This window comes from Mytilus californianus, unplaced genomic scaffold, assembly GCF_021869535.1.
Source record: "Mytilus californianus isolate M0D057914Y unplaced genomic scaffold, xbMytCali1.0.p SCAF_8, whole genome shotgun sequence".
In the NCBI taxonomy this organism is placed as follows: Eukaryota; Metazoa; Mollusca; class Bivalvia; order Mytilida; family Mytilidae; genus Mytilus; species Mytilus californianus.
The window spans coordinates 18,457,767-18,473,338 of record NW_026262734.1 but is presented as its reverse complement, the minus strand read 5'-3'; positions in this window follow the sequence as shown (position 1 = coordinate 18,473,338).

Below are 15,572 nucleotides of genomic sequence, written 5' to 3'. Positions count from 1 at the left end.
TACTAGTATTATATTTAAGTATGTAACCAATTAATCATCAGTTATTTAAGTACCTTGAAACCTGTATATATCAACACCATTTATATGTTATTGGAAATATATATTGACAATTATTTGGAAGAGTCACAAAGCAGACTTTAGTAAATTAAATCATGTTTGAAAAAAAGGGAAAAAACAAACAAACAAAAAATGTAAAAGATATTTTTCAAATAAAACGATGAGTATCACAGACAAATTTTCGAACATATTTTAAAATAGCGGTATTGTGTGTTCGTGTTTTGTGAACTCATGTATATTTGGCAGTGTTTGCGAAGAAATTTATATCAAAAAAGATACTCTACTACTATTTTTGTTTCTATTCCAAAAGTTCTCTCTTTTGTTTTTTACATTTTGACGCAATTAGATTCCAAACAATTCTTTAACCGCCCCCAAAATTATGATTTCACCTTTAACAGTAGTAACTAAACCAACAACCACAGTGTAATAGGTCTTTCAAACCTACACCCTGAATAAACGATCTAAATAGTATATAAAATAAAATTGCATACATGGTAACTGCTATTGAAATCCTTCACAGATGAATACACTATTTATAATGTTGTAAATACATTCCTTTGATGTCTTCACACATAACAGTTTTGACATGGATGAAAATATTTTCATACTTATTTTATATTTATGAAGATTACATAGGAGAAAAAGTTACCCATCCGCGGAAAATATTGATTATAAAATGTATCGTGTTACTAATGGCAAAGGTAAATACTATACGCATTTTAAAAGAAATGCATTAGTTATCTTTAATTTCAAATGACAAAAAATGGCCGTTGCTACTTGATATACCAGATAAGATGATTCCAGTATATAGTATTTTGGTACTGCTTTATTTGTAGTATATCAACACTCTGGATAACCTCCACCCATATTTAAAGCTTTATTGGTAAAGACTATAGAACATTACAAATCCCTGGCTAGAATTGTGTTGTACTATCATTGGTATTTGATAAATAAATTACATGTATCTTCTTTTTCACACATAAAAATAGAAATGATGAAATAAAAATTAAAACATAACTTATGACAAACATCGGTTTGGGGTAAAAAAAATAGGTAAAGTTCTAAGTGTTTCTCTACAAGATGTATTCAAAATAAATCACGGTCAAATTGATTTTAGTACAAATTAATGACAGATATTAGGCTTATAATTTGGTACGCCAGACGCCCGTTTCGCATAAGACATATATTGTGCTCAGTTTGAAAGCCAAATCAAGAACAAAGTTGAAGAGCAAAATTCCAGATATGATCTAATAGAATTAAGAATGGAAATGAGAAATGTGTCAAAGAGACAACATCCCAATACATTTAAGACCTGTTTTATTTCGCCACTTTCTTTGGTAAGTCTTTACACTAAGTAGGGTTTAAATCGTTTGATATTGATGTATTCAATATTTTGATCTTCATTCTGTTTTACCATTATCAAGTATGGATCAAAAAGTAAATAGTGAAAATATGATATGAATAAAGCATGTAGACTAAACTAAGGCAATGTGACAACCACACATGTTTGTAAAAGAAATTGCAATATTTGATTCGTAGGAAACTATTTTAGTGGCGAATTCAATTTCGTTCATACATTATTAGAGAGAGAGAGAGAGCGAGAGTGAGAGAGAAAAACAAGAAATGACCCAAATGAATAGACAAACAACAGTGTACAGAACACTACACAGAAAAAAAACATTGAGTGGTTCGAACCTAATTTTAAACCGTGGTGTGTACACAAAGGGTCTTGTACAACTATTGATTACATGAATGTATTTTTAAGGCGGTGAACAGTTCAAGCATCTCGTCTGTATTCATTGAAATAAGATTACCATTTGATCTGTATATTGTGTAACTAATAGGTCATTAAAATAAATCGACACTCTGTCATCACTGCTTTCCGTGTTACTCTTATTTTTTTGCGCTCACGTTTAGTCCTGTTGTATGTCAAAGGCTAGGGCCGATTATCATCTTATTACTATTTTTAATGAAATAGAAAAAGGTAATGATAGTTTGAACTTTAATCAGAAGTGCTAACATTCACTTGTGATATGTCTCTCGTCTTTTTAAACAATAAAAAGTGTGTACTAAATCGTACACTATCCATTGCTAAATACAAACGTCACTATGGATGATCAAAATATTCAAAATTCAAAAAAAAAGGAATTTGAGATAAGAATTTCTAAAATATATGCTTGAAAAAAAGGTTCGAAAATATTTACAAAATGACATAATTGAAAACGTAGTACAATGTATGTAAATGTAATTGCGAGCTTACTATTTTTAAATCGACGCTATTTGTTGCTTCCTAGTAACGGCATTTCTAAAATAAAACCTTCAGCATTGTCATAAGTGACAGATAATAAATGACATGCAATGGTGTCTATTGATACCATCATCTTAATGCAACCCCTTTTACAAATGTCAAAGAAAGTGAATCATCAGGTCAGCATACTGTCTTGATTTTTTCTAAAAATGGCAAAACGCCTTTTAACATATAGCTACGTGTAAAACAATTGGTATGTACTTTTACATGACTCCATGTACTGTCTCTTTTCAACAGCTATGTTCGTTCTGCATATTCTATTAATCTCTTTCAATATAAGATGTATTACCATTAAAACAAACTAGATTAAAGTGTCATCTGATAAAACCCTAAAACACTTTTAGTTGTGTTGATACCAGTTATTTTAACGCAAGCGACAATATTCAACTTTGCCAATTATCTTGGCAAAATATTTTGTATCAATAAATGATATATCCAGTTCATTAAAAGACGTTAAGACTTCCCATTTCCGAATTTACTGAATGCCTAGTAATAGTCAAAAGCGTACATCCAATCGTTGAAATTTATCATGAAGTACTAACTGTAAGATCTATACTCCATATACAGATGATGATATAATGTTGCTACATTGAACTTGCAAGCTAACAAATGGAAAATTTAAGTCAAGATATGAAGCAGAATTTGTCTGTGTGATCCTTTTAGTTAACGTAATATGAATTTGAAGGATACTGCTAGCTTCTTTTCATTTTCTATGACGCTCCTGTATCAACATTCTTTAAATACCAGATACCTTAAATGACAAAATTTAAGTACAGACAATGTACACAAGTGTGAAAAACTGATGTATTAAACTAAAAATAACTATAAATAATGTAATCAGTGTTTGTACCTATAAATATACAAATCTGGTATTAATGGCAATGTGACAACTATCAACAACTATCCACCAAAGAACAATGAAAGTAAACAACAACTGGTCATCGTACGGCTCTTAACAATGAGCAAAACCGACACTGTATATAATTAATAAACGGGTTTTGAATAACAAAGTATTAAGCAAATCAAAGAGGTTTATATGTTGCTCAGTCTTTAGTTTTCTATGTTGTGGTTTGTTTACGGTTTGTTAATTATTTGGTCTTTTTAGGGTTTTCTTTTGCCGTGACATTGTCAGTTTATTTTCGATTTACGAGTTTGAATATCCCTTTGGTGTCTTTCGCCTTTCTTATAAGAACTTATACAAGCCCAACTATAGTGAAAAAAGAAGCCGATTGAAAGCGCACGTAGATGTCTTACTGTAAATCCAATAAACTATTGCCTATCCTTTGCCTTGAAAACAGAGTTAGGAATCTATATTGATATAACAACAAAAGCATTGAAGTATATGTTATGGAAAAAGTAAAATAACAAAAATACAGAACTCCAAGGAAAATTCGAAACGGAAAGTCCCGTATCAAATGGCAAAATCAAAAGTTCAAACACATCAAACGAATAGAAGACCACTGTTATTCCAGACTTGGTGCAGGTATCTCCTTATGAAGAAATTAGTGTATTAAACCCGGTTTTATAGCTACCTTAACCCCTCACTTGTATGACAGTCGCATAAAATTCTATTATATTGACAACAATGTGTGTGCAAAATAAACAGACTATAAAGAGGTTAAACTCCTAACTATCCTACTGTCTGTCGATCTATTTATTTTTGGCATTGCACTAGTCATGTCACTAGGATGTGTTTTAGTTGATTTTAGTCTCTGATGCATGATTTTTTATTATTAATTGTTTTGGCTTTTAACTAGCTGTCAGTAACTGCGAGTACTCTCAAATCGTACTTTCTTGTTTATTTGACCTGTTGATACTAATTGTATTGCTTTTTTGTTATTTAATGTTATTCAGGGTTATATCTGGTCTATATACCAGCTTTGATAAGTGTTTGGTATTACTATAAATTTTCACTTCGTACTATGAACATCAAAATTATTTATTTTGTAAAAATATTTCCTTTCTCTATGCGAACTGTACACGTATACCTAACAACAAAATTATTTTCATTTATCTGTGTTTAAAGTTATTGCAAATGGCTGATATTTTTGTTCGAACATATTGTTTTTCTTTAATTGTTTAACATTTCATACCGATATAACATGTTACTTTTATAATTCTTCGCTTAGTTTATTTATTTTGTATTTACATTGTATCATAGGTCAAATTTATTTGTTCAGTGTATGTTCAATGGTGTTAATATGTCCTTTGATTGAGTTAAGCTATTTCAGTTGATATTTTATAGTAGGTCTTTCTATGTTGTGATGTTTAACTATTGTTTCAGAAAAAGGGTGAAGGTTTGGTACCATTAAAACGTTTAAACCCGCTGCATTTGTTTACACCTGTCCTAATTCAGGAATCTGATGTTCAGTAGTTGTCGTTTGTTGATGTGGTTCATAAGTGTTTCTCGTTTCTCGTTTTTTATATAGATTAGACCGTTGGTTTACCCGTTTGAATCGTTTTACATTAGTAATTTTTGGGACCCTTTATAGCTTACTGTTCGGTGTGAGCCAAGGCTCCGTGTTGAAGACCGTACTGTGACCTATAATGGTTTCCTTTTATTAATTTTGACTTGGATAGAGAGTTGTCTCATTGGCACTCATACCACATCTTCTTATATCTATGATAGGTAAAAAGGTATGAAGGATTACACCAGATCTTGTTATATAATACCATCAAATTAAGTAATGTTAACAAGGTTAACAATCATGGCCAGTAATCCAATATATCTCACACAATTTAGCAATTCTGAAAAATAGTTATAACATATTGAAAATTCCAGTTGTATCGTCAGTGGGTCTCCGACAGCCATAATCGAAACTCTTCCTCATTTAATACATGCTTCGACATAATTTCTTTCAACATGTTTAGTTTTATTACCTTATTTTATAACTTTTTAACTAATAATACTATTTATAGACTTATGAATTTCTATGTCTTTCACACATCAAAGCGTTTTAAAATTGCAGATAACTAGATATCCGTTACCGATGAATGCTGGGATGAAAAACTAATCCAAGATATTTTTGTTACGTCTACCAGTGAAAACCCACGATAGGCATATGCAAGACCGTGAAAAATGACGTTATTAAAATCAATATGCAACTTAATAACAATACTTACAAACATATACATACATTGCATGTTTAAGGACTTTTGCGGGTATGAAATAATAACATTATTCAATAGATTTAAACATTTGAATATAAATTATACGATGCATTCCTAATTTTATTATATATCATCAGAATGTTGTTTTCTGTTACAGGCGAAATATTGATAAAATATAATAAAGGAGTATTGATAGTTAAACGACTGTAAGTATGTGTTTGTTAGGCGACAGTTGGTTCATGCATATTATCACACAGTTCATAAAATATTTAATAATATGTCAGAAATCGTGAAATCAGTGTATTACATTGTCTGTATATATATTGTTCAAATGATTGAAAAAAGGCACACACGCAGAAAAATGAAAACAACACGTTAAAAATAATTTTATAATTAGTTATCAGTATGTCTAGCAATTATTCAAACCTTTGCGATATGTTTAAAGGGTAGGGGCAAATACTATCTTATTACAATCCTCATATCCTACTCCCCAAGGATATCATTAGCTGAGTAGTCAGTGATTTGGTACTAACACGATTAATAACTCTCCGTTAATTTATTTAAATGATTTTTTGTAAACTAAGGTTCCTTTTTCCTTAGTCAAAGTTGCCCTGATATGGATTCGGTTATTCTTTATGTCCCTTAAGTGATATAGCTCAAGTTCTTAGTTTAAGTGTTCCTGGTGAATCAAAGTGCTTCGGACGCACACAATTTATTAAACGTTATTTTCATTATTATTTATTATAATGCAGAAACGTACAATTGTTTCGCATGATTTGATAATATTCCCTTTATAACTGTTAGATGTTCCTAACATCAGTGAGCTGTAAATTGAATATAAGGTCTTAAGGTTGCACATCTGTAAATATAGACGATGCAATTTCCCAAAGGAACTCCCTTTGTGGCTAAAAATGTGCCACTTTTATCATGAAGTTTCGTCAAAAATTATATCCTAGAACGGAAAGTTTATATGCCTGTACCAAGTCAGGAATATGCCAGTTGTTGTCCATTCGTTTGATGTGTCTTATCATTTGATTTTGCCATTTGATTAAGGACTTTCCGTTTTGAATTTTCCTCGAAGTTCAGTATTTTTGTGATTTTACTTTTTATATGCACTACTTTTTTATTCAAAGCTCAAAACATAGAGCTGTGCGGCATATTTTCATCATTTATATGCCCCGAACTTCTAAGAGTTTAAACTTATACTAAAATTCTGTACTACCCCTACCTTCACTGTGGGTCTTCCTCAGATTTCAATTTTAACCGCTATTATGTGTTTTTATACTGGTAAAATTCCCAGGTTATGTTTCTATGAGATGAAACATAGAGATCATATCTGGGAACCAGTACGTAAACAAAACAAAATATCTATGAATATCATATATCTCCCCAAAAGATGCGTGGCTTGAGAAACAGCTGTATTTACAAAATGCAACCTTAAGGATTACCAAAAGTTATCGTGTACAACTGAAATATAAAGATTTCTATATCTAGGGAATGTTCGCTAATATTTAGAATAGTTTCTTGTAAATATCATTTGAATAGATTTTCCGCATTCCACGAATCTTTAAAGCAAGAAAAATTATAATAAGTCTATTGCAAAATATAACATGTTTTATTAATCAAAATTCATTCCTAATCGGATTGTAAAAATATTGGAACTTAACATCTCGTAACAACTTTTAAAAAAGGCATGGTATCTTCATGTTGTAAGTTACTCCCCAGTAAGTTAAGATCATTTTTGCTTGCAGATCATTGAAAAAGAGAGATCATGTTTGTCGACATATATGATAAACATTGTGTAATTTTCTTTTTATATAAATATGTATTTCCTCGGTAAGCATTGGCTTATTATTTCTGAACGACCACGAGTAACATTTTAAATTATTAAAAGCTCGGCATGCCTTGTGTTTCAAATTTGAAATATAACTGTCTGTTATTAAAACGTACCGCCTCACACTCGATTCACATGGTGGAATCTATGTTGTTAAGATTGGAAAACGAATGTTTAGGATGGATATTAATTAAATCAATCATCCAATGTCAATCAAGGAAATAAATATGTGTTAAAGGAACAGACTTTATTCTGCATCAACATGTACAATTAGTATCACTATTTTGTTTCCAAGCAATACAGTTACAATGTGAGTCATGCGACATGGTAATGCTCCTCTAGCGTATAATTACCTTTGTAAAAGCCATATACAGTGCATGTGTTAAAATAGAGATGTTTATAACCTTTTTTGCATATTTTATGGTTCACACATAGTGATTTTGAATAATACAAATAAAGAAAGAAATGTTCCGTTTAAATTATCTAACCGTAGCATTTAAACATATAGAACAAATTCTTCGTTCGGAATTAGAATTCACAAATCTAAAATACATGTGTTGTTATCGTCGTTGTTGGATAATGACATTTTTAGTTTTTAAACGATTGTTTACGTTTTCCGTTTTGTAATTGTATACATCAAAAATATTCAAAAAAGCAATAGTCAAGGTGACATCAATGTTGTCCATATTTATTCTTCGATATCGAGCTACATGTTTGTATTGAAATACACGTGATATGGACTGATGTGTTTTTTATTTACTTCAGCTAATACCATGAGTGAAAGGAAAGCTGTTATTAAGAATGCTGACATGTCGGAAGATATGCAACAAGATGCTGTTGAATCTTCCACTCAGGCCTTGGAAAAATACAATATTGAAAAAGACATTGCCGCATACATCAAAAAGGATTTTGACAAGAAATATAACCCGACATGGCATTGCATCGTTGGAAGAAATTTTGGAAGTTATGTTACACATGAAACCAAACATTTCATTTATTTTTACATGGGACAAGTTGCAATACTGTTGTTTAAATCTGGATAATGGAGACAGATAAATATGTCATAAATTAAATTTATCGTCTAAACGTGTATATATTTAAAGGATTTTTTATATGTATATAAAAATATGAAGATGCAGTATGACTGCCAATGAGACAACTCTTCATCAGAGACCATAACAGCTCTAGGTCACAGTACGGCCTTCAACAATGAACAAAATCCTTACCGTAAAGTAAACAATTTTAAGCCTCGAAGTGTTCTCTTTTCATACAAAAATATAAGTTGGATATCTGTGGATTGTAGAAAACAGATTTGGAATAAAAAAACTATTTCGGGCCAGATAATATAAATGTCATAAATTACCCGACAATCACACTGCAAAACAATACAATTAGACAACAATGGGGCATATTAAGATGAATTTCAGATACCTTTGGGGGCTTGTGAATAAGCAGTACAAATGGTCTGCATAAAAGTGATCAAAAGAGAGAGAATAAAGAAGAACAAATAAGAGAAGTTACCTATAGAATAGTATAAACGAGAACTTGTGGTTCCTTTCAACTGCTGTGATTTTAGCGTCACTGATAAGTCTTATGTAGTGGAAATGCGTTCTGGCGTTCCATATGTAACGTATAGTATCTTTGATAGTTACTAGGTCGATGCAACTGCGAAAATTTCGTCATAGAAGGTATAAACAGCCCAGTAGTCAGCAATTGACATGAAATATAATTGATAAGATCATTTGTGTGAATTATAGACCTTTGATGTGTTTTTACCAAAGGTGTATATGCATGTCAATGCGCCTTTCTCCAGCCAGGAACCTTGACTGTGGTTGTTTCTGTCCTTTAAAGAAAGTGGTAAATGTAAATTCTACAACTCTAATTCATGACCGATTTGAAAGTTCGTAGTTTTTAAGGGCAATGAATGGACCAATGGAGACAACACAACTGTTAAAAAAAGTATAAACAAATACAACATGGAAGTACAATCAAACAGTTTACTAGAACCAAATTAAAAAAAATCTACGGGTGAGTAACTCAGGTGATCGTTAAGGCTGAACAGTAACTGATCAAAAAGATACATTCTAAGATTCCCTTTGATTTTATTTTGATATTCGGTTTATTTATGCGTTGAAATTCAACAATGCTATATTTTATACTGCAAATGTGGTTACTAGTATTCGGATTCACCCCCACACACTCCTGTCTAATTACTGTAAAAAGCAACACCCTTTCCAAAAACAATGTTAATTTTTTTAAACCAGTAACACAATCATTATATAGAGTGAATTTAAAACCACCTACCTATGACATCTTTTTTTTTATATTTGATTTATTTCAATGTATTCATGTATGTTGGTATGCTAGGTTTGCATGTATTTTCGAACCAATTTTCATTAAGTTAGTCAGTGACCTTAAGGATGTACACATATGAAGAGCCAAAATCTTTTAGAATTAAACCTTTTTTTCTTAACCTGATTTTTGGGTTAATATAACTGTAAAAAAATAATTGGTGAAGAAAAAATCATATGGTGGTGCAATTCTTTTATTGCTACGGCCATTCAAAAGTACCCAATTTTGATGATTTTCCCATTTTTATCACTTTTACCCATTTTTGGGCTAGTATCATGAAAAAAATCACAGTTTCACAATTAAACTTTTTTTCATACTTTCACTAACGTTGAAGTGGACCAATCTGAATAAATTTAATTTAAAAAAAACTATAAGTAAGTGTTAATATAAGAAAGTTTTATAAAATTTTATTGCTTTCTCTATGGGATGTACATGTTTCTGGTAAAATCATTTCTTGTACCCCTCACCCATTTTCTCAACATTTTGGATAATGAGACTGACTTGACTGGTTATAAAATTTGAAAATTTCATTTCTCAAAAACTCCTTATTGTAAATACACAATTTTTTCACAGAGTTAAGTTTGATTATAATATATTTAAAATTCATTGATATTTTCCACTTTTATCACATGTTTTGGAAATAATTCCAGAATGGGATTTCAACAAGACTGAAATGTCAGAGGAATACATCCTTACGTTTGCGTACTTAATAATTTTGTAGACATGTTAGCAATTCTGGTGGTGTATTTTGAAAGATGATAAAAATACAGATATGAATAATTTTAGTCTTTGGTCTAAACTAGTCTTTGGACTAAATATGTTATTCTGTTGAAATAAAGGAAATTATTATCATTATTGTTATCATTTTCTTTTAATATTTACCAGAATGGAAAAGGCCATACAACATCACATGTTACGAAAATTCTGGAACTGCAAGGCAATATATTCAGTCCTGTATATTTTAAACCGCTTCTAAACTGTCTTTTACAGCTAGCCCAACCTCCCACTTGTGTGACAGTTTTTTTCACACGCGATCAAGTTTCGGGTATAGAGAATTTACATGTAACGATGGCTTTTCAATTTTTTGATGTCTTTTGGTTAAACAAGAGACATTTATCAATCTGATTTAGCATGGTGCTTTATAACCAGTTATGACTTTTTAATATGTTTTTTTGTATCATCAATCTGACTGCTTTATCACATTTTGTGTATTGACCGCAAAGTCTGGCATAAGCCGTGAAAGATTTTAAACAATCATAAATGTATTAATGTTTATGGTATTCTAGAAATTTATGCTTGTTACTTACTTGGTAAATTTGCCAAAAAAGAAACAATTGTTTCTTAGTAGTGGAATTCATTTTCTTCCTTTTAAAACTTTTGCAGGTGCAATATATACAAATAGTTACAACACTGTACTTCGTGGGATTTATCCATGGATATATATTACCTTTAATACATACTATACTGATTAACATATATCTTCATTTTGCACGTAAATAGCACAAGTTCGTAACCGAATTTATCTGTCTATATTGTTTATGTGTACAGAACAAAGTTGACCGGTTAGTGTGCATTATGTCTGGACTATAAAGTCTGGACTATAAAGTCTGGACTATAATGATGTAATCTGATAATGTCAAAAACGAGGATTAGTAAACATTGAATATTCGATGTTTATTAGATTATTCATCAAACTTACAGAACTCAAAACAGGTGAGTTGCGTACGACGTCAGGAAAAAAGGAGAAAGTAAGCTGATATGTTTTCTTACATGTTATTAATTAGTATTATCTAAAAAAAAAAAAAAAGCTCACCTGTGGTCTTTATTTGAATTGAAAATTTAAGTCTTTCATTAAAGACTAAGGTTGCAACTCTCATAAACAAATTGTGTTAGACCATGCTTTCTATTGTTGTCAATCCCCTTTTGGTTATAGAGCTTCACGACTAGTTTGCCATGTAATGTTTCCCAAACGTTTGGTTCTGATCTTCGATGAGGATCAAATGAAAACTGCTGTCGAATGCAAGGTTTATTATAAACATTTATAATGCTTATAGTTGATACATTTGGTAATGACAACAATTAAATTTGCAACTACATAACGCAAATATGAACTGAAATAGTTTTAGCAACTCTTTTAGGTTCTATTAAATCATATACTGTTCTTATGTATTTTCCGTATTTGTCTGTTTCAACTTTAGGATTAGAACGTTAATTGTTTTTAAAGGTTCACCCATAAATGCTCCTAGATCTCATCGAATATTGTATATTTTACTTTATTATAACACTATTTTGAATAAAAATAATTTGTCAATTTAACTCAACTCGTTGATGCTAAGACATCATTCGTTTCCTTTTCGACCATTACTCGACATAAAGCTTAGTCAGTACAAATGAAATAGATACAGCTTTTTGTATAACAAGAAGTTGGAGTTTTACTTCAGTAACTTCGTATTTTATTTGGCCTTTTTAAAATATTTTGTTCGAGCGTCACTGATGAGTTCAGTACAGACGTAACGCGCGTCTGGCGTACACAATTTTATTCCTGATATCTATGAGGAGTTAATTTATACACGTTGATTTAATTTGTCTTGACAAAACATTACTTAAAGTTCTTGAAAGTACAGGGTGAAATACTAGCCTTATTTTGCCTAGCTTTTTACTGAAATTTGAACTTTCAATTCAAGATTTCAATTCATGTCTGTTCTAACGTTGGTGTGTGGCAACATTATAATAACAAGCGGCTTCTTTTTTACCCATGACGTCACGTTAAATGCTGTTTTGACATAACGAAAATGAATTATTTTGAACCTGCAAATATAGAGCGCATGCAATAACCAACAAAATAATATGTACCACAATGTTTGTCTTAATGAACTTTCCCGTAAGATGTGTTTGGTACTTGCATCAGATCAGATCACCTACCAGTTATCGCCTGTGTGGAACTAGACGAAAATCCGCATAATGACTTGAACAATTTTTCAAAACTTCCAACTTAGCATAAGATAAATAAACATAGTATTAAAGAATATCAAGATAAATTGTGTGCTCCTTTGGATATACTAATACAGGAGGCGCAGAATAATGACATTGACATAAACCTTTTTTATCATAATCTTGTGAACACAGCGAAAGAGACAATTCCGTGCAATATGTATAATCCGCACACAAAACCATACTGGAATGTCAACGTGAAAAAAGCACACACTAAAGAACGAAATATGAGAAGAGTGTGGATGCAAGATGGAAGACCCAGAGGTATGCATCACGAGTCGTATTTTAATTAGAAACGAGCCAAACGAGATTTTAGAAACATTCAGAAACTTGCTAATGAACAATATATAGAAGAAACGTATGATGACATTAACAACGCTGCCGAATGTGATATAAGACTATTCTGGAAACTAATTAAGCGCCAAAAACCAAATCATTCAAAAGTTTGTCAGCGAATTAAACATAATAACATTTTTCATACATCACCAGAGTCGATTTGTAACGCATTTGCGAATGATTTCGAAGATCTGTATACACCAGCTAACGTTTAATGATCCGACTTTTAATGAAATGAATAAAGCTTACCGTGAAATTGAACGTGTATGCAAAGCTGATGAAGACCTATACTTACCGGGTGGACTTATTTATTGTGACGATGTAAGCTCTGTTATTAAACAACTAAAACGTAGAAAAGCGTGTGGCAATGACATGATCCAAAACGAACACTTGATATATGGTGGACCAAAAGTTGCGGAATGTCTTTCCATTTTTCTTAATATTGTTGTAGAAAAACAGCCAGTTGCTAGTAACTGGCAGAAAGGACTGGTTGCCCTTGTTTAAAGGAGGCGATAAATCTAAATTGAGCCCGGACAGCTATCGAACCGTTTGTTTATTATCTAGTGTATAAAGCTTTTTGAAAAGATAGTACTTATCCGTCTACAAACATTTGTCGAATTACCAGAGACGTTACCAAATTCTCTCCAACATGTATTTCAAAAAGGTCTTGGTTGTCTGACTGCGTCCTTTTGTCTCCTTGAAACAATCTACCATAACATAGAACAAAATAGCAAAGTATTTGTAGCGTTTCTAGACAGTAGAAAGGCCTTTGATACAGTATTGCGTAAAGCACTTATGTTTAAACTATTCAATATGGGTGTCAAAGGGAAAGCATGGTCCATGATTATTGATATGTATAGTAAAACACAAGGTTCAGTTATTGTAAATCAATGTAAATCAAATAACTTTGTTGTCAAAGAAGGTGTTAGGCAAGGAGGGGTATTGTCTGTTTTTTTTTTTTTATACTTAGTGTTTATTAATGAACTAATTAATGAATTGGAAAGATGTAATAGAGTCACTGGTGTCAATAGTATAAAATGTTGCGCACCCTCACTTGCTGACGATATTACATGTATTGCTACAACACCGCAACGTTTACAACACATGCTGGATATATGTACAATATATTCAAATAAATTGCGGTTTCAGTTCAACGGAAAGAAATCATGTGTCATTCAATTCTCAAAATCCTCAGTAAAAACAGACTATGACTGGAAAATTAACCAAGAATCTGTACCTGTTGTAGACAGTCATATTCATCTAGGCATTGAACTAAACGGAAAATTAAACGCACTTGCACGAACGACAAAAGCTTGTAGGAAGGGTAGAAACACTTATTTTGCAATTGCCAACTTAAGAGGCGATAATACGAATCCTTTAGTTCTCGTCAAACTGTACAGTTCAGTAGTAATTCCTACTTTTTTATATAGCTGTGAAGTTTGGTGTGATCTGAAGAACCAAGATATTACATTTATGAATAGACTTCAGCATTTTGTTGTAAAGCACGTACAAAAGTTTAAGACGTCAACAAGATCAGATATGTGTGAAAGCATGGTTGGACTACGTAATATAACCTTCGACATCGAAAAACGTAAGCTATATTTCTTTGGAAAACTTTGTAAAACGAAAACTCTTGTCTTGCAAAACAAATCTATCTACAAAGACTTTTTTCGTGCATGTTAGATGGACGAAACCATATTGGATGTATTCCGGACATATTAAACATTCTAAGTAAATACAATCTGTATGAATTTCTTATAACCTATATCAGTGATGGCAACTTTCCTGATATGCTGCAATGGAAACGTATTGTTGTAAATGCAGTTGAATCAAAACATGATAATGACTGGCTGATTCGCATTAATTCGGACAATGACTTCAAGAGGTTCAAATATATACATAAATCCGTATATGCAGCTCATGTGTGTAAATTCCCCTCGAACAGCTCCGAAATTCGCAATGTATTGTTTATCGGAAAACTTATATCTACCGCTCCAAACCACGTTTTCAAATTTTGTGAAATTTGCGACCGTCCGTTCACTGGCGTTTTCGTGCATGCATGCTTTGGCTGTACGTGTACATCAAATATGCACAGCACTTGGCTGGACTTAATAATAGAAAACTTTTCTCTCGACCTCTATATTGAACTAAGTGTCTCGACCTCTATATTGAACTAAGTGAATGTGATGATGAATCTTTATTTACAATCTGTCTAGGAAAAAACCCTCCAACTATGCTCAGTGATTCCGACTTAGATTCATTCAAACGACTTTGCTACATCCATGTAACAAAATCTGCATCCGAATACAATCGTCAATTGAACAATATAGTATAATGTTAGCACATGTAATATCGACAGCACACGATATAAACTATTTTGTTCTTGAACTGTTTATTATCATTTTCATTTATATGTAAATATTACGTATTGCTCACAACTTTATCATTTATATTTTCTGTTATTAATTTATTAATTTATTGTTCATGATTATATAATTCATTTAATCTCTATAAAGAGGAAATAAAGATATGAATGAATGCTACCTTTAGACTATAGCGAAGTATTTCAATTTAAGTTAAAGA